The 21,689-nt window shown below is 39.6% G+C and overlaps 1 protein-coding gene across 3 annotated transcripts in view; it reads left to right on the forward strand.

The window, feature by feature from the left end:
• Nucleotides 1-21,689, forward strand: part of LRFN5 (leucine rich repeat and fibronectin type III domain containing 5) — a 1,086,380-nt gene that overhangs the window by 506,624 nt on the left and 558,067 nt on the right. For all 3 annotated transcript variants that reach the window (XM_078659745.1, XM_078659746.1, XM_078659744.1), the window contains one exon: nucleotides 1,665-1,769. The gene's annotated coding sequence lies outside the window, so the exon portion shown is untranslated. The remainder of the gene's footprint in view (nucleotides 1-1,664; nucleotides 1,770-21,689) is intronic.

A 21,689-nucleotide genomic window follows, 5' to 3' on the forward strand; every position in this document is an offset into this window, starting at 1 on the left:
GGTCCCCCATGGTGGCAGCAGGAGGGAGGTGCTGGGCACAGGAGCGATGGTGCTTTGCTCAAGTAATTGGCCCGGGGGTGGGCAGTGGTGTAGAGGCGTCAGGCTGTGTGTGGTCGGCTTAAGGTGCGGCCTCGTGGTGTGTGGGCAGGCCAGACTGGTTCACTGTGCACACGATTGACCTGCTTTGGTGGCATGCGTGACTCACCCTATGCAGTGTGGGTACTGGACGCTGGGAAGGGCGATGCTAGGGCGGGGACACCTGCTGACTCCAGTCTATTTGCAGTGTGATGTCCTGGTCCACGGAAGTGCTTCAGCGCTGCCCAGCGGGGAGTACAGAGAAGCGTTGCACCTCGTCACCAGTGTTGCATTCGGGGGGCTGCCCTCCCATCCATGGTGCGCGCAGCAGGGCCTCGCTAGCGCAACAAATAATTACACGCTGACACTCAGTATAGCAGTTAGGCACAGACTGCGCAGCTCTGCCCATCTTTATTTATACTCGCACTCATGCCAGCCGGCGAGAGCGCAGGGGCTGGGACCTCCAGCACCGGCCAGAAGAAACCACCAGCCCACTGACCGCCACAAATGGAACTCCGCACATTATTAATGAGAGTTTTGATAGGTGATATTGTATTTTAAGTTGCTACTTACATTTTTATAAATTACTGCCTAGATGAAAAGCTTTGATCAGAATCACTCCATTTCCAGCAAATTGACAAAGATTGGATTACAATATAGGTCCAAAAATAACAATAAATGCCAGATGCTACTTGCAGCCCTTCAGATGGCTAGAATATACCCTCTGGTAACCTTTGCAAAAAATCATGAGGAAACGTAAACTCGTGTCAAAATCTAGCGCTCTTTCATGCGGAAAAAAGTAATTTTGAAAAAATTAAGTCTCTCTGAGCTATTTCTGGGGGGGCTAGAACGCGCAGACTATTGTAACAATTAATTAGCATCATGCCTTCATTTTAAGATACATGGTTATTCATTGTCAAGCTATAATATATTCAATACATTTTGTTGTTTTCCCTCAAGCACACAAAGACATCAGTGAATTCATAGCAGTGAGGAGTTTAAAATGAAAACCGATCTGAATTTTACAAGATAGTTATTGCTAAACATTTAATTTTATGTGAGCCCTGTCGTGAGACATTGCTGTGAAATGGATTCCAATGCTTCAAAATGGATGCCATCTCTGTTCTTTGCCAGCTCAGAGAGAGAGATGAAAATAATAGCACTTGTGTGGGATTTGTACTGGCGTTACTTAAACTAAGCTATTTGAAGCGCATGAAAAAAATGCATTTCAAACAAATATTGCCCATAACTATACAATATTGACTTTAAAAATGATGTGTCTTCTGAAAGCAAAGCAGAGTTCAATTATTGAGTCATAATTCCAAGGTGAATATGCCCGCCATTAGCAAGAATTCTATTTTGAGATGAATGCAGTATTTGATGTTAGAATGAATTATTAGGCATGAGAACTCTGTTTAAGCTGAATTCTTTCTTTCAAAACTGCATAGGCTTTTTTAGACATCTGTGCTATGAAAACATTGGCTTATGTTAAAAGGTTCATCTTAAGGGAATTGTGTAAAATGACAACAATCTTATCTTTTAAGTGACAGATTTTTTAAAGTCAGTATTTCACTCTTATTTTTTTTCAGATTGTCGGCATCTACATGATTTGCTGCAAAAACTGTCAGAGTTTGGGACAAAATAAGATATACCACTGGCCATGTGAACACCAATGAAATGGTTTCCTAAACAAGGTAACAGAGTTGAAACATTCTGAATATTATATTCATTTACAGCTTTTAATTTGTGCAATGCTGAGAGAAAAAGTAATGCGTTTATTCTGTGAATGACGAAAGGAATGTAGCAATTACATTAAATGTGAATTACATGTATATAAATAAATGATAACATTGTTCCTGCAGTACAAACTACTCAGATAGGGTACAGTTCACATGAGGTCCCATTCACATGGGTATTGTATGCCATGTACGTACATTTCTTGCTGAACATGGTCGTGTTTACACAGCAAGGTATTGAAAGAAGTAGAATACCAAACAGGCTTCAATTCTTATACACCTGTTTAACTCCGCACCACAACTGCAATTATATAGGTATGAATACCATGCCTAAGGGGGGAAGTAAGCGTAACAAGGCATGGTTTCCTTCATAAGTTTGTGAACACCCACTAACATGTCAGTTTGCAGGATTTCACAAAATGCTCCCCACCCTTTCCCACCATGGGGCTTACTTCTGCAAAGCTTAGGATAAAATCTCCTTCAGTGTGGGAGTGAGAATGGAACACCTTGTACCATGGTGAGTGTATACATGAAGACGTTTCTTCAAGCATAAAACGCTGTGATTGCATTTGCATCTCCTAATTCAGAAGTGCACTGTGCGTACAGTTCTATAAGTACGATGAGAAAAGTATGTCTGGTGCAACTTGCTTGGCATACTCTTGGAAGGATTTTGACTTGGAAAAAAGAGTAAAAGTGTGTACTAAAGGATGTCCAAATCTCCTTGTGTGCTTTCACATAATTTTGATTTTGAATCAGGAAGTTAAATCTGTGAATAATTGTTAAGTGATCCCTCTATAGGCAGTGCTTAATATGGGTGTAAGAAATGGGAGGTAGGTGCCCACCTAAGGTAATAACCACAAACTGTGTCACAGAGTCCAGTGTGGGTCCAGTAGCCAGCAAGACAGTTGCAGGAAAGGCCTCTTGTTGAACTCCTGTAACTTGAAGAGCAGGTCAGCTTCATGACCATTGGAGTTCACTTCTTTGCCCTGGGTACAATCGAGAGCTGTCCCATCAAACTATCCCACAATGCACTCTTCTAGGATGAATACAGCATACCACAACCCATCTGCTCTTGGAGTGGGCTAGTGTCTCAGGCAGGGGTATGTCTACAGAAACAAGCATTTGTCTACTCTTATACCACACTTGACTGATTCTGGGACTAGCCCCTCTCCCCACTTGGCTGGTTTCAAGCTGCTTATACTGTAACCTGGAATCAAACGGCATCTCTTCCCCAAGTCTCCCTTTATACCGAAATGTCAACAGGCAGGCCTCTCCCTAGTCCCTTGAAAGTTGATGAAGTTCCTGAACCTGCCATGGCTGCCCTCCATGAGCTGAGCCACATACCTTACACCCAGGCCTTCCTGCAAAAGTCTAGCAGAGGCAGCTGCTGACAGGCTAATGGTAATTAGTCCACTGGAGTTTAAGGCAGACAGTGTCTAAGGCCCACATGCATCAAGCATTTTTGTAGTCGCAAACGGTGCGATTCCTTAAAATCGGCCGTTTGAGAATGCAAAAGTGCTTTTTGGGATGCATGAAGCAATTTTAGAATTCGTAACATTTTTGCGAGTTCTAAAATTGCGGGTGCTTTTAAGAAGTCGCAGATGTGCGATTTCTTAAAAGCAATGCATCATTACTTTTACAAGTGCAAATTCGCAATTAGGGTGCCAAATTTACCGAGTGGTTGAACCACTCGGTAAATTTGGAAAAAGTGTTTAAAATGCTGAAAATGTTTTTTTTTCAACATTCATGTTTCACACACACATGTCCTTAGGACATGTGTGTGTGAAACATGATGCGAAAAATACATTTCAGGGGTGCAGGGGGGGGTCCTTTGGACCCCCCCCTGCACCCATGAAATTTTCAAAGTGCCACTTGCAATTTGCTGATGCTTTCCCATTCACTCCTATGGGCCTTTTGGCCCATAGGAATCAATGGGAATTGCGAAAATTAACTTAAGAATTCGGTATTCATTTGGGATTCGGTAAAAATTGCGATTTTTACCGAATCACAAATGAATACCGAAAATAATGATGCATAGCATTTTGCACTTCTTAATTTGCGATTCCTTATTTTTCGCAAATTAGGAAGTGCAAAATGTAACAATGATGCATGTGGGCCAAGCTTCTTAAAATATACATTTGCTGTATATTTATCAAAACTTTAATTTCACCATTGAACTGGGTTTTTAACAAATATTTGAAAAGTGGTAGAATCATTCCTGTATCTTATTCCAAAACATTAGCAAAAATAGTATTTATGTGCAGTTTAGTTTTTCTTATAGGATTAGTTACAACCCTTTACAACGAAAATAACGTTTGGAGGATAGTCACTGAAGGAATGTGAAAATACAAACTTTGTGCATGCATCACTTTTAAATATTAGGCATCATACCTTCTGGGCTTTAAGAATTACTTGAGGTGACTTATTCAATATTTAAACATAGCCTTCTTTCCTGTCAAAAATGTTAACTTTGACAGATTTGCTTGAAGTTTGAATTATAAACATTTGCAGCAGTTGGCTACATGTGTGGGTCTGAATTCATCCATGATTTCTTTTTAGCAGATTGCATAATATGTAGGACAATCTGCAATCCATAGGCAACATTTAATTTTCCATGCCATTGGTGTATTATCCTACACAAAATACTGTGGCCTTAGCCAAATGTTCGATATGCCATTTGCAAGTTAGCCAACTCTGTCATGTGTATAGAGGTCAACGCACATATTTTAGACTGGGCAGCAGTTGCAGTGTGGAAAGTTAAAAAAACAGCGGAATCAACCTACAAAATATGGGAGTGACCACATGAAAAAAGGGGTACTTCCTCACAAGATTTACATGACCAAAAGTTCTTAGGTGCAACAGCGAATATTTGGAATGTTTCTCAGGTGCATCAACACAACTAAGAACAGCTCAGGATACCTTGACACTCAAAATAGGACTGAAGTCCTTGGGATTAAGCTGTCTGGCACACGCAGAGCAAGAAGAATGACTATGTGAAACCACTTCTCTAATACCACTCTCAAGTTGTAAATGCTACCTCACTATTTCTTTCTCCCTCTGTTCACTTATCTAACTTTTCTCAAATATGTATGCAATTACTGTCATGTAGAATGGTTTTTGTGGTGTAACTGGTGTTTTTTTTTTGTTCTATGGCGAGTGCTTGAATACTGTTTGCTACAGAGTATACAACTTTGTGTTCAGGATGTTAATGTACCATACCCCAAATGGTATTACAGGGCATCCTTGTTCTCTCTATGCCTTTGACATAACTCTTGAAAGTGCTGACATCTGACACCTAACTAGTAACAATTATTCAGAACATCCATTCAACAGCCTAATTGGAAGTCTTTTATGGAAGAATATGCATAGGTAAAGGGGATACTCCTACTTGAAGTGTTGTGGACCCAGATAAATAAGGGAACAGTCCCTGTGGCATGAGTGGATGTTGTATTGGCAACCATGATATTTCAATATTATGAAAAAGATCAGCACTTTTAAATAGTCTCTTCTTAAATTCCAATGTGTTCTTTCTGTACTGCAAAAACACAAAGGGAATTTTTTGGGTAGGTGTTTGTACCAGTGGGGTAATAGAACCTGAGGAGGCCCCCCTGCAAGGTACAAGGAGGAGCCCCCTCCGGACTCAATCAGGAGCTAACCGGCCAGAGTACTTGCTGAGGGGGCCCCCTGGAGCTTAAATGGCTCCCCAAAACCGTGTTGCTATGGGGGCTGTGATACGCCACTGGTATGTACATTGTATAACCCTGACGCAAGATTTTATGAGAACTCCTAAGATGTGGGGCTATTTACATATATAATTATATAGCTGTGAACTTTAAAACATATCAATTCGATCTAGAAAAACAATTATGCTACAGATCGCCCCAGCTGGTAGTCAGTTTGCATATGGTTGGTTGAATATACATTATCAGCTTGCGAGTAAAATATGAAAATAATATATTAAGGAGCATGAATATTGAATGTTTAAACTTTTGCCAATTGTTTGGAACGTGGTCCACAGTATTTCTAATGAATTTCACATTATCCTGTCATGTGTAAGCTAAGTACTCACTTTTAAACATTAATCAGAATAGAACTAAACATATGCATATTTAGACACAAAGTAATTCTTTTGCTGTTAACACTGGAAGAAATGACGAGTGCTTTTAAAGCCCCTGTATAAGCTTCTGATACAAAAACTTTGCAGCAAAGATTATAGAAAACCAAAGAAAAATACAGACACAAACAAAAATGAAAAGCAAGTTGGCTGTAGCTTTTCAAATTGATTATTTGTATTTATTTATCTGCTCATTGACTAGGAAAAGCTGTGTTTATTACTCAAAACTACCCCTGAATTAGCATTTCATCATGTAGAAAATTAATCTTTATAGCATGTTTCCCCGTTTGTTTTGTTTAAGCCATTCCAATTTTTATTGTATTATATCTGATTTTTTCATTAACTGTATTTTTGAAATGTGACATGGTGTAATGGTGTAATCTCTGTAACCACACATACATTTTGTTACACAAAATTTTAAAAATACACCAATTGCACTGGTATAAGTACAATTTCATTCAGGCCTACGCATCATTTAAGCTTTTACAAATACGTATGAGGGTCTCTACTGGGAATATCCTCATGAGTAAGCATTGTGTAATATATAAAAAGAGGAATTTATGTTTTCACTGGTGTGACTCATTTTCATCAATTAGCAGCCTAAATCACCTTTTAAAAATAAATTAAGGATGATTGATTGGTTTTCAATGTTCTTCTTTTACTGAATAAACAGATTTAGTGCAGTTGATTGAACATAGATTACAAGAGAGACAGAGAAGGAAGTCATTCTAACTTCTAAGGTTTTCGTTGTTTCAAGAGGAACCTGTTCAAGTTGAAGCTGCGAAGAGTCCTTTGAGTGAAAGATGATTTATCTATATTGTGGTGATGCTGGGCATATGCTTAAAGTCTGTGCTAAATGGTTATGAGGAATGCTGGAAGAATAAATGAACTTCCGAGAAGAAAGTAGGAGTGTGTTGGTTTCTTATATATTAATCATGTATGAATTATGCTAATAATTATTTGTTCTATCTTCTGACTGTTGTGAGAACAAAATGTTGTTAATACATGTGCATTCGTGAATAACTACACATTTGAAATACCTTGATCATACATGGGTCACAAAAACAAATTCCACAGAGAGTGAAGAAAACTCCCGAAGTGATTCAAACAGTTGCTATCTCACCATTATCCACGGCAAGTTTCATTTGATGATCATAGGAAAGCGTTATATCTTGTCATGTTGACATTATTTCCTCCTTAGTACAGTTTACATTTTTAATTCTTTGATTGAATAGGTACAATCTGTATTAATTGGTCTACTCAAACAATTTCTTTGTCATCAACATGATAACCATTATACTTCTGGCACTGAGTGGTCTTGGTAATGTACTCCACATCCAGCTTAATAGCGGCTTATACTTTTTAAGTGCACTTAATAGTGGCTTATTCTTTTTAAAGTGCAACTGTATTATTATTCATTTCCTCTAAGATATAAAGTCATATTTATATGAAAGCTTGGAAAATAGTGCATTGGGCCATCTTCACTTTTGATAGTTGTAACCAAAAAAAGATCAGGACTCAAGGTTACCTTAAACGATTTTACAATTGAATGTACTGTTAATTCATACTTTACTTTGCTTATTATATATGTTTGACCCCCATGACACTGCTAAGTTATACCATTTTTGTTTCATTATGCTGATTGACTTTTCGGTACTCAAACAATTATTGGTAGATCTTACAAATATCTGGGCTGTTCAGCTTACTTTGTATGCATCTGATCATGATTGTTAGCCAGAGGGGAAGCTTGATTAGTTGAATATTTGCCACTCGATCAGCTTGTCACAAGAACCAATTCTTGCAAGGCGACTCAGAGTCCATCCTCTTGCAGGTTGATTCATTGAGTACCATGAGTGGGTAAAAGTAATACCCGTGATTTACAGCACTTAGAAACTGCAGACATATCTGATGATGTGCTTAGTTCATTGTTTGCATGATATATATGTAGGTGGCATTTATATATGTCTCTGTAAAAACATATTAAGTTTGTTCTGGATTTATTGTTACACTGTGAATGTGCCCTCATTCCCATTTTCCTTCTATGCACGTAAAATGTTTTTTAAGTAACTCAAAGTATAGGTTTACGTTGACATATTAGGGCAACAGCATTACATTGTTGAACAAATCATTGTTATATGAGTTATTAGAGAAGATGGACCTGACCTTTAGAAGAACAATCCTTTATAAAAGACCAACTTCCTCAAAGAATAGCTTGCCAGTCTTAGTTAAAGATCTTCCCATCTCCGGAGGCTCACCTACCCTTCTGTACTAATGAACATGATTTTGAATATTCCCACATCCCCCTGTGGCTAGTCTTCACCTCTCTTCTGTACAGTGCTTCAGTGCGTCCTTACCGGGCCCTTGCTTTAGAACATACCAATACATTCATGCATGCATGCAAATTCAATATTTTATTTTCTGTTTGACATGTAAATATCACTATTCCTACATTGTGCTGCAGTAGATTTCTACGTTTTCAAATCAGGATAACTAACATTTTAATATCAGTATTTCTACATTGTGCTGCAGTAATGTTTTTACATGTTTTCAAATCAGGATAAATGCAATGTAAAATATTGGACAACAATGTGATCGTGTTGTCCTTATATCTGGTTGTAGTAGGCACTTAAGCCTCAGTTATTGATCTATGTTTTCATTTATGTCACTTGTTGAATGTGTTACTGGAAGATGTATAACACATAATAGCATACAATATCTACGTACTGTAGAGAATAACTCCTTTAACAGTTGTATCGTATATTTTTAACTATAAGCATGAAGCACATGTTTATCCTATATGACTGTACCTTAGGATTTGTTTCTTGATGATCACTGCTTTTACTTACACCTAACATTATGCTTGCACATTTGGCAAACAGATTCGCAGCCAGATTTCCTTGTATAAGGGGATTCAATAAAATAATTTTCAGACTTGGAAAAGGAAGTGAACATCTGTTTTTCTATGGAGAAAATATATTACCCATTTTAAAAATTAAAAAAAATACTGTTTCTTAGTGCTGAAGCACTGCTTCATGACATTCATACTTAATGAAATGTTGAAATTTGTGTTTGCTACATTTCTGAAAATGTAAATGTTTATGCATGTGAGTAGTCTTGGGTAAGCTGAATCACCAGCAGCTTTCCAGGCGTATCCATTGAGTACCTAGGGATTATTTGTAATTTCTAAGAAAATCTGAAATTTTATTGCAACCTAGTAGGATCCAAGCATGATTAAAACAAGCCTGTACCACCTAAAATTTCACAACTGGTCCGTACAAAATTATTTTAGGTAGACTTGGTAAGAGTGTCTTATTTCTGTTAATGTTATACAACTCTTAGATTATACAGACAACAACAATAAAACCTAGAGACTTTGAAATACATTTTTATCTAGTAAATTAAACCATATGCCATACTAAGGCCATAATACAGTACAAGAAGGCATGTGATAATTGTTTCCTGTGTCAAAAGGAAGAACCACTGTTGCTACTGTGCATTGTCCTAATTTACTGTGCTTCAATTTGCACTTCAGATCAATTGATGATTTTCAATGTGAAAAAAACTCTTCAGAAACATCTTCTAAAAAACTCCTTTCTTTGCAGAAGTCCCAGCCTAATATATAAGTTTGTTTTACAGAATCACTGATTTTGAACCTGAATACACCAATTTTAATTGATATCTTTGCATATGGGATGATTTCTAATGCTATGAGACCAAGTAAATATTGGAGGATTACTTGTGATTCCCTAACATCTCACAAGGTATACCCATACTAAATCAAAGGCTTAAGACTTGTGGTCATTACTTCACAAGCACTATATAGAAATTAATTAGATCACCAATACATTTTCAGTGCCACTGGATTAAGAGACATTATATTGCATGAGACATTACATTGCAGGTAAGTAATAACATTAAAACAATAAAAAGAATAAATACAACATTATTTTTTTTCAAAACATTATCTATGAAGATAATTAATATAAAGTAAAATTGTGAATAGGGAAAGTCAATCACAATGTTCTGTTTTCACTGAGAATGCGAGTTAATATCTATAAACTATAAATAAATAATTTTTTACATAGAAAAAATCCCCCATAATTATGGCCAGAAATGGAGGCCCAATTGTTCCCTTAATGACTATGGGGCAGAGATCCATGGTTATAGACCTCATCATCAACTTGTGGCTGCATTGATTTACCTTGTTATATGCATTTCTGCCACCACATTGTCGTGTATTTCTATAGGTTCTGAATCGATCCCCCTATTCCTGACCCTATTCTGGTTAAACTACCTAGCTAGTTAACTAACAGTCAGCCCATGAGGCAAGAAAACCCCCATGATGCAGATACCGTTATCTGACGCAGTCACACTACGGCACAGGAACGTGTTATCTGATTAGGTCATAACGCTTGAGATCTAATTAGACAAGCGACATTCCTCCAGCCCCTGATAAGGCATACGACGTTCTCATAACAAATCAAACCTATGACAACCTGGAAAATCCGTGCGGCCATTGTTTTGATTTCACAGAGAACTTTTGCAAAAGAATGTGCTAACGAGCAAGTCGTATGACATCTTTATTGACGTACCTATGTCCATCCTTACGTCAATCTCGGCACCTTTAAGGTATAAATATTGCCGACCTTGCCCTATGCAAACACACGCGTGGTGACAAGACGGAGCAGCCATACTTGCCGAAGCCGAGAGCAGAAGCAGACCCCGCTGGCAGCAGCCCCGCCTTCCTGACGCGCTGAGAGACGCGCTGCTATCTCAAGCCGAGAGACCCAGCACCGGCGCTTCTGGGCAGCCCTCGCAGGCAGCCTGGAATATCGAGAGCAGAGAAAGAGATACCATTCCTCATCCATCCTAAATTCCAGGTACAGAACTGAATAACCCCTCACAGAGAATTCTTTAGTTATTCACTTGGCAAAAACAAACTTAACTTAAACTGTAACTTTCTATTCCCGCCCACGCATTAGACTTAGGTCAGGTACACGGGGTAGGCGTATTTAGAAACACCAGTTGAGTACGTTTAGTCAAATGTATATGTGTATGTAAATATATTTTAATCATTTTAAAACATCATATGGCTCAGAAACCATATCAATGTTTTTACAGTACTATTTTATACTATTGCTTTTAATGTATGCACTTTACTTAACTATAAGTATTGCAATAATATCGATCCATTTCTCTTGTACGAGAAAAGAGACTGATCAATAAATAACACCTTTTATTGAACACGCCCGTCTCTTCCTTTTCTCTACATTCTGATGAGACTAAGAATGCACGTACTGACTGAGTAAAATAATTGCCTTGTGCTCACACGACTCTTGAGATTGACTCTTGATTAGGGGAGAGCAAAGTTGTCATGTTCTATGGTTGTCAGAAACTAAATCCCTTCTTGTCTAATCAGGGGAGTTAATGCTTCCTTGAACATTCGAGAAAGTTTCTAGCGAACTCTGAGCTTAGCTGGCAAACCCAAAAATTAAGTCTAGTATCGACAGTAGTAGACCTAGTTAACGTCTGGCCTAGGCCTTTACTGCTGTAGGTACTATTCCAATGCGCAGAGCCTATTGGGAAAATAGGAGCTACACTACATGGCGCCCAACGCGTTTGGAAAGGGCGATAAAACTAACGTAAGACATTTAGAGTAACTCAGTCGTGCTTTCTCACTCAGACCCCTTTTCCCAAATACTCCAAAGACGTCTGGAGTGGGTGAAAGGTTATTATATCCTCCAAAACCTCGCAGGAGGGAACTCCTATGTATGGTTTTTGGTCTAGTCAACGTTGAAGGATAAAACAGTTCCAGAATATTGTGCATCTAATCTCTGTTTCCATAAAGAAACCTGATCTGCAAATAAAAATAATACCATCCTGTCAGTAAAATGGGAGACAGTGATGGAGAAAGAGAGGCAATTAGATTAGCTACTGAAATAGCAGATGCTGATGCTACCATGCAAGCAGCAGACGCGGATATAATACTCATTCCGGTCATTAAAAGGAGATCTATAACCTTAAAACTTATAGAAAATGGACTGACACCTAGAGGTGGCACAGTCATATTCGTAATTGAGGCACACGAATATCGGCAGACAGAGGTATACTATACATGGATACATTTTCCAGCAGCAAATGCTGTAACAAAGTACTTCCACTATTACAAAGTAGAGGAACCTCCTGAAACGTACACTCCTTTCGAGGAGGTGGAAGTACCACTCAAATTCCAAGAGCATTTGCTCTTATTTGATGGCGCCCTAATACATAACAATCACATTACAAGGCTCGGTCCTTTAGGAAGACCAGGAGCAACGTGGCCGGTCTTAGCCGGATACACACCACATCCAGACATCGAAAGAATGCCTGCAGCAGAGCTGTTAATACAGCTAAAACAACTACTAAAAATTCACAGACAATTAGTTCAGTATGTAATGCGGACTTCAACAATTCAGCCAGCGATTAAACTTCCACAGCTGACCCCTCACCAGGGGAACACAAATAAAATTACACCACAGAACATCCAATCCTGCCTAGGTAAAGTTCCAGCTAAACGGGAACAGATACCATTCTGGTTGGCACAGAAAATTACCCAAATAGAGGCGGTGTTTCCTGACACCACCCCGCTGGAAAAACACAGGATTCTGACTATATGTCTCCCAATGGGAATCGCACCACACATTGAGGACTGTGACACTTGGGGTACAGTCTTTGCTTCCATCTATACAAAAACGCACGGTGTTCCATCCATTTCGGTAATACCAGATGTGCTTAAACAAATTCAAGATGAATACGGTCCAGAACCTGCTTTAACTCTTGGTATGAAATTACTAAAAGACTTCAAACAGGTTTCGGCTATATTACTAGCCAACATAAAGGGTGAAGCAGCAAACGTGGCGATCCGCCAGAGGTTAAAAGAGACAGATATAGCAGACCAACCAGCTGAAATTGCCAGAATCATAGAAAAATCCTATGAAGAACTAGGCAGAGATAGTCTAGGTGGAATACCGGTAAAACCGCAACTGACTACAAGTCCAGAAAAAATGTTTTTTAATAATAATAATAATTCACCAAAAAAGAACTGGGATGGGAACAAACAATCCAATCCTAAAGAAAAGAAATTCCAGTCCAGAGGAAGGTCTCCTAGGCGAAGAGAGAAATCTCCAAACCCGAGACAAAGGTCACCCCAGAGTGACCCCTCTGGGAATAGATATAACCTTAGAAATAGGGATAATATTAAAAAACCTGATAGATATCAAGACATTGATACACGTCCCTCTCAATCTTTTCAGAATTCCTCGCAGAAATCGGAAAGAAGAGGACGATCAGAAGAGCACGCCAAGTCCAAAGACAAGGAACCTGCTCAACTGAAAAAGAAATCACAATTTCCAAAAAAGAAGGTAGCCAGTATCAAGGTAGTTAACAATGCCGAGAATACTGAGGACACAACTGAAAAACGGAGAATGGGCTCAGACAATGCTAGACAGCGCAGCAGAGGTGAGCATAGCTCGCAAAGTCCTTATGAATCATCTGGAGACAGTGGACACGAATGAATACCTTCAAGTGGAAACTGCAGATACCAGAGTTAGCAAACCCCACAAGATATACGAGATAACATTACGTATAGAGGGAGATAAGACTAGGAAAATAAGGGGACTATTTTGGGATAACCTATCCAAGGGCTATGACATCCTTCTAGCTGAAAAAGACTGGCCACCAGAGTTTGTCAGGGAGTGCCCTCATGGCGAAGAAGTAATTATGCCTGCCTTCTCGAATCAAATACCGATTCATAAAAAATACACACTTGCTAGAAAGTGGGCAGTGGCCTTAGCACCTGCTTTATACAAAAATCATGTAGGATGGGATGAGGACTCTCCTCCTCACAAAATCCAGCTAAAATCACAACCAACTGCACAAAGGCAGTACCCAATTAAGCAAGAAGCTAAAAAACAAGTAAATGAAATACTAGATCAGCTAGAATACCAGGGGGTGATTGAAACTTGCACCTCACAAATGAACAATCCTTTGTTTCCGGTCTCCAAACGAGACAATTCATACCGTCTAGTTTTGGATTACCGACACCTTAACACATGTTGCAAAACTTTTGCAGTGCAAAACTCACACAGTGCTGCACTAATGAATAACATAGTGCGCAAAAAATACAAAACAACCTTGGACATCTCCAATGGATTCTTTTGTCAAAACATAGCACCAGAGAGCAGATATTTAACAGCTTTCTCAGTAAATGGCACTCAAAAACAATTCTGTCGGTTAGCCCAGGGGTACAAGAACAGCCCGGGGGTATTCTCAGCAAGAGTAACAGAATTACTACAACTATATGATGATGAAGCATTATCTTATGTCGATGACATTTACTTAACAGATGATGACTTGGAGACTCACTTGAAAAGAGTGAACACCATAATACTTGGTTTCGCTGCAGAGGGTTACAAATTCAACTTCAAAAAGTCCAGAATTGCCCATCTGACAGTCCTATTCTTAGGATATGAGTTATCAAGTGAAGGCAAAAGCCTGGCAGACAATTTCCTAGAGAAATGTGCCGTAATCCAAGCTCCTAAAACACTAAAAAACCTACAGTCAATTCTAGGCTTCCTAAATTTCGGAAGAACATACATTGCAAATTACGCAGAAAGGGTCAAGCCCCTTTATGATCTAATTAAACCAGACTTTAAAAGATCCAGTTGGACTCAAACACACACAGAAATTTTGAGATCCTTACAAACAGACATGCTAATTAAGACAAAATTAGAAACCCGTGATAATACACGCAACCTTGTGATCCGAGTAATCCCAGGGAAATGCGGATTCACATACCTGACCTCTAATGAGGGAGAAAAGGTACCAATTACATTCAAATCACATTTGTACACAAAAGCTGAACAGAGATTCAGCAACAAAGGAAAAATGGTTCAAGCAGTTCAAACCGCAATAGCTAGAGAAAAAGACATAGCTGACGGTAGACATATCACAGTCAGAACAGCTGAATCAGCCTTTGAGGCATTAACAACACCGTGTAATTTACCATCAACAACATTAGATCCAGAATGGATACAATGGGTGAATTCAATTACAACGGACAAAGTATACTACTACTTTGATCCAGAACTAGAAGAATTAAAAAATTTAAAATATGAAAAGACGTATCCTCTGCCAATCGACATTCTACCTCTACGACATTACGCCTGTGTAATCTATACAGACGGACATGCTCAACCCTCCGTTTGGGGAGAACATGCATACAATCCCACATGTGAGATCACAAAAGAAGTGTGGCGCGGAGGTATATTAAAACCTCTATTAACAAAATCACACTCAGTAGAAACTAATTCAGAACTACAAACTGAAATAATAGCTTTGAAAATGGCGCTAGATAATGCGGATCGCGAATTCCCGACGCTTATAGTGTCAGATTCATATTTCTGCGTCAAAGCATATAACAAGGATTTGCAGACATGGATTCAGAACGGTTATAAAGATGACACAGATGCACCAATAAAGCAGAGACTTCTCTGGGAACAAGTAGCTCTTTTGAAGAAAGAACTACCAAAGACTCACGTGACTCACTCACTGAGTCATCAACGTGATGGCGTTCACGTTGTAGGGAATTCATTGGCTGAAACAGCCGCAGCGGCAGCCACTAAATCGGCTCCCGTAGATCGAAAAAAGCGTACAGTAAAATACATTGACGGTGAAACATTGCTGGCAGTGAAAACGTCATCAAACGGCGACTGCTCAGCACTACCGATCAACTATCCACTCAATTATACATACATAATCGATGCAAACTCCGTCCCTTTTGCTCGAATCCCTGGAGTGGGGGATAGAGTGATTCCAAACATGGACAGGAGACACCTGTTAATCGCAGACGCACACATGGGCGAGGGTCTCAGACACCTTAAATTAAAAGATTCTCTGGAAGAATTACAATCACGGTACTGGTGGCCAGGCATGAGCCTGCACTACACCATGTTTGTAAAAAACTGCCCAAACTGCAACAGAGATCGCAGTGGGGAGAGAAGCAGTTTAATACCTCGTCGTATCAAGGCAGATAATATTACCAACAAAAAGAATGGCTTGCGATTAACATACACAGGCTAGTTCCACTTATAATGTAGATCACCAGCACTCGGCTGACGTCCGGACTGTTATACAAGATTTGCGAGTCTAAATGGCATATACGCTAAGAGCATGCTACGTTCGACCATTTCTTTCACTCAGGCAAACCAGCCTGGGGGGAAACATGGCCAAATGAGCACAGCCCAGCGGGAATCTTCTCACTTCCTTCCTGAGGGTATGGGATGGTGTAAAGAAAAAACCAAGGCAGAAAGCAATCTATAATAGAAAGGATATTAGGTTCGGGAGCTGGGTGGGTCAAACATCTAATAAGTGTCCAACGTAGTCTAAATAACTTGCCAAGAAATTCTCTGAAGGGATTCAGTCCGTACGAATTATTATTCGGAACTAGGATGTTGATCTCTGACCTTGATAGTCAGACTTCAGTGGTAATAGAAAAAACCTTTGATGTCAAAGACCGTTTGGCTATTTTGCAGGACTTAAACAAAACAAGAAAAGACCTGAGCAACATACAGTTGAAACAACAGCCAACAACCACTGAAGAATCACCACCTGTCCCAGCAAGACCTGTCTGGATTCCAAAAGTCGGGGATCTAGTCAGGGAGAAGATCGCGGTAAAGAAGGAATTTGGGCCTTCTTACAGAAAAGCAGTTCCTGTCTTGTCTGTCAACGGGACAAGATCAGTTGTACTACCGCCACTTGCTGGAAAAAAGGAGAACCGAGTTGTATCCATCGACCTGGTAAAACCACAACATGTGGCCGATAACAAACAGTAGGCCAAGTGGACTCCCAATAAGTAGCAGAACACCAAGGTTTGCTACCAGTACAGAGGTCCTAACAAAGAGGCTCATCACATTCGAAACGCCTAAAGAAGAACAACAAGGACTATGCAACAATGCAATAGAACTCAGACCTCTGAAAACCCAAATAAAGACATTTAGCAGAGACACACCAATCTACAATGAAGTTCCAAGTGAAAATGCAAGAAACAAAAATCCTGAACCAATTGGAACAATTGACAGAACTGCATCTGGTTACTTCATCAACTTCGATGATTCCTCTGAAGGTTTCAGCGAACAAAAGACACAGCCATCATCAAAATCCTTTAAAGACAAAGCTAAGGAACTTTTAAAACAACTGAAAGAAACATATCTGGTTACTCCATGGATTGAATTTTGGGTGGGTTTTGGTGCATTTATCCTCATACTTTGGCTCATCATGGTATTTACCTTGGGACGCTTCATTGAGGGAAAATATGCTAAAATGGACACAGCAAGTCAGAACATCAACTTGGTCCTCAAACCACACACATCTTCACACGTCGAGAAACGAGAACTTTCTTCAGAACTTTCTTCAGCCAACTTCACAGCAATTCCAATACCTGGTGGGGTAGCCTGGGACAACACTGACTATGAAATTTATGGTCCGGTCGAGATCCTGAAATATCCACACCAAATCAAGATCTCCTTGAGTGATTTTGCAAAACCAAACTCATTTGCTGATGATTGGGACTTTGAAAGTATAAACAATATGATGTCTGACTTAGTAATGTCTGCTAAATTTACAAAACATGATTATTTGCAAGGTTCTACAAATTATGATAGTATGTATTGCTATAACCATTATGGTAACCATTTCTTGCATAAATCTGCACAACCTAGAAATGTTTTAAATTATAATCAATGGGAACATTGTGCTACACCTCCAAAAGGGAGCTCTAGAACCGTTTATGACAAATATTCATATTTTTCAGGTTTTAACATAACTAATGCTGAAACATTTTATTACAAATTGTCAAACAAGACAGGGATGAAAACCATGATAACCAACACAAAATTGATATATTCAGATTCATTCTTTGAAAAAATGAATACATTTGGATTTGATTATTGGGACAAAAATGTTGATTTGAAAAGTGTTTGGGGTACAAAAGAATGGCAAGTACAGGGTATAGAAGCTTTGTTTAGAGCCTGCATGATCCCAGAACAAATGATATTTTTAAATGACACTGTTCAACAAACCACCTGTCTTGGCTTAGCCAAAATCAAAGATTTAAATAACCCGTCTATTCCAAAGCCAACAATGTTTAGCAATAGCTCTGAAACAGATGAAGAAATAGACATAAACCATATACTTAACCAAAACAGAACACATCCTGATTGGAAACAATGGTTGATCTGGCCCACAGATACAAATCACTGTCAAGATAGATTCCTGAATAAAACACAGGGTTTCAAAATGACCAGGCCAGACCCTAGATATCCCCAAAGACATCACCCAGGGATAATAACAACCTACAGTGTGGGCAAATTATGCCTTCAATGGCTACAGTCTTCCACACTGCCTGAAATTAAGCAACACCTAACTTTACTTACTGATGGTGCTGACTTGCGTGATTTCATACTGGGACCACGCAAACAGCGTCAAAAGCGTTTCATAGCAGCCTCTGTATATGCAGCATACAATGAGGCCTGGAAGGTTACTCAAATTGAAACAGCAGAGAGAATACGTGAAATTGATCGTATTAATTTGGAAAAATCACTTTCTGTAGTGGACAATGGGTTAATGACTCTGTCCTCCAGAATTTTTTCATTGGACAGCATTGTGTCTTCAGCAATCGATATATTATCGCAAGACTTACTGTTATTACAACATGGTCAGTCACAATTGCGCTCTATTGTACAGCTTGGCTGGACGTTACAAAATCTGCGTTCAGGCTATGTGCCTTGGCGTTTAATCAACACAACGTCACTATTCCAAATCTTTAACCTTACTGATAGACAAATCGGTATGGCGCAGAAGGGTGCTGATTATACAATCTTGAGCATTGAAAAACTAGAAAGATTACCGATGACAATGTCAGAACGACCTGTCAGTGAATGGATAATCCACGGAATCATAAATATTCCAATCTCAACCTTCAGGTTTCAATACTGCCAAAAATATATACAGGCTGGCATGTACGAGAAATTGGGAAAGGGGTACCTTAAAACAACTTGGAACCTGCCCTATTCACATGCATGTGTCAGTAATAAAGGACAGAAAGTGTTTCTTAGTGGCAACAATTGTGCTATGTCACTAAGCGGCACGCTTCTGTGTAACGGAATTAGTTTGCACGGAGCCTGTGAAGGGAATTCATACAACCTTTCATGTCACCAGCAAGGCGCACCTGCAACTGAAATAGAACCATTCTTTCAAAGACTCTATAATGGGAGTTACATTCTTATTGTAGACCGCAGATGTTGTAGTCTTATGCCCGGGACTCCTTATCTCGTCACCACGACGGCGAAGGTCAAGTGCTGTGGACGTTCTTTGTTCCCCAGCTCCTTACCAGACAGGGAGGCAAGGGCATGGCCCGGTTTGAAAATTACTTCTATTCGAATAGATACTTTAAGCAGAATGAAAACAGTGCTTCTACAGACGCCTACAAGGCTCACGTCATCAAAAGAAACATATGATCTACAAGTCGCAAGGACGACTGCAGAGATACATACATTATTATCGACTAATTCCCCCGTACATTTCGCGGAAATCCTGAGCGAAATCTTAAATATTTTTGATACCACTGGGGTCTCAAAGGTATTTAAGACAGTATTTTCGATGGCATTAACACCATTCAAAGCCATACTGGGTATTTTTCCAGATTTCGTCCATTCGATTTTTGGCGGACTTCCCCTGATCCTGGGACTAATTGCAGGAATCCTATTCCTAGTCCTTATTTTTCGTTATGGCAACCCATGTCACAGATCAAACTCTCGCGACAATGGAAGATACGATCCTAGCCATTGGATACCGGGACCGGATATCAAAAATCCTGGGACTCTCCCGGCTTAGAGACCTAAACATGACTTGGTTTCTATCATTTCGACCAATGTGGCAAAGGTGTGTTTTACCTGTACTAAGGTGTCTGCTATGCGGAGAATGCGTGTTAGACACCTGTCTGACGCTACAATCGGATGCGCCAGTGGATGCAGATACACTGTTGGTTCCTACCAAGGTTCACGCACTGTGCTGCCCTCAAAGGCTGCCAATTCTGATGACGGCATTCCTGGAATCTTCACCACTACGATTGAAGAGTAGTGAAGTTCAAGATGAAAGCAACATCGAACAGGTACGACCTTCTGTCAGCAATGCAAATCAGAATGTCAATGGAGACAATCATGCGCATGAATGCATGGTTACCCCTATTTCCGACTTAGTGGAACTTTCCCATGAAGCTGTTGACAGTTTTTTCGAAAGCCTGAATGATATGATGTTCTCTCCGGAACAGAAATAGAGACTTTTGAGTAAACTCGCACACGGCGTTCCCTGAATTCGGCCTTCAACTTTAAAAAATAAAGTCACAAGAACAATTACAATCCAGTTCACGGACAGCAATTTTTTTCAGCAAGCCCATAAAATATTTTTCTATATATTTTTTCCGGGACACTGATCTTCTGCTTGAAGTAAGAAACTATTCCTAGAGAACTAAGATTTCTATTTTTAGATACTTTATATAGACTTTAGCTGCCCGCTGGTATGTTCACAAAAATTTTATTATGTGATGAAATGGTCTCGACTTTCCTTTCTGTATAGCTATATTAAGAGCCATTTCATGTGTATTTCTCATATACCAAAAAGCAATAATGCATTACAATGCGTGTTTATCTTTGCATTTAATTCATAGCTTAAGTGCATACAATATATATGACTGCAATTTTTCAGTATATTTGAAAATTTCGAAATGCATTTATGTATTTTGGGGTGGTAAGGTATACACTATACTCTATAGTATGTTGTACTATGTTATACTATGCATAGATTAGTAGATATGACCATAGTTAGCGTAGAGTGGGTGTCGTGTATTTCTATAGGTTCTGAATCGATCCCCCTATTCCTGACCCTATTCTGGTTAAACTACCTAGCTAGTTAACTAACAGTCAGCCCATGAGGCAAGAAAACCCCCATGATGCAGATACCGTTATCTGACGCAGTCACACTACGGCACAGGAACGTGTTATCTGATTAGGTCATAACGCTTGAGATCTAATTAGACAAGCGACATTCCTCCAGCCCCTGATAAGGCATACGACGTTCTCATAACAAATCAAACCTATGACAACCTGGAAAATCCGTGCGGCCATTGTTTTGATTTCACAGAGAACTTTTGCAAAAGAATGTGCTAACGAGCAAGTCGTATGACATCTTTATTGACGTACCTATGTCCATCCTTACGTCAATCTCGGCACCTTTAAGGTATAAATATTGCCGACCTTGCCCTATGCAAACACACGCGTGGTGACAAGACGGAGCAGCCATACTTGCCGAAGCCGAGAGCAGAAGCAGACCCCGCTGGCAGCAGCCCCGCCTTCCTGACGCGCTGAGAGACGCGCTGCTATCTCAAGCCGAGAGACCCAGCACCGGCGCTTCTGGGCAGCCCTCGCAGGCAGCCTGGAATATCGAGAGCAGAGAAAGAGATACCATTCCTCATCCATCCTAAATTCCAGGTACAGAACTGAATAACCCCTCACAGAGAATTCTTTAGTTATTCACTTGGCAAAAACAAACTTAACTTAAACTGTAACTTTCTATTCCCGCCCACGCATTAGACTTAGGTCAGGTACACGGGGTAGGCGTATTTAGAAACACCAGTTGAGTACGTTTAGTCAAATGTATATGTGTATGTAAAT

Source organism: Lissotriton helveticus, chromosome 9 (genome assembly GCF_964261635.1).
Source record: "Lissotriton helveticus chromosome 9, aLisHel1.1, whole genome shotgun sequence".
Classification (NCBI taxonomy): Eukaryota; Metazoa; Chordata; class Amphibia; order Caudata; family Salamandridae; genus Lissotriton; species Lissotriton helveticus.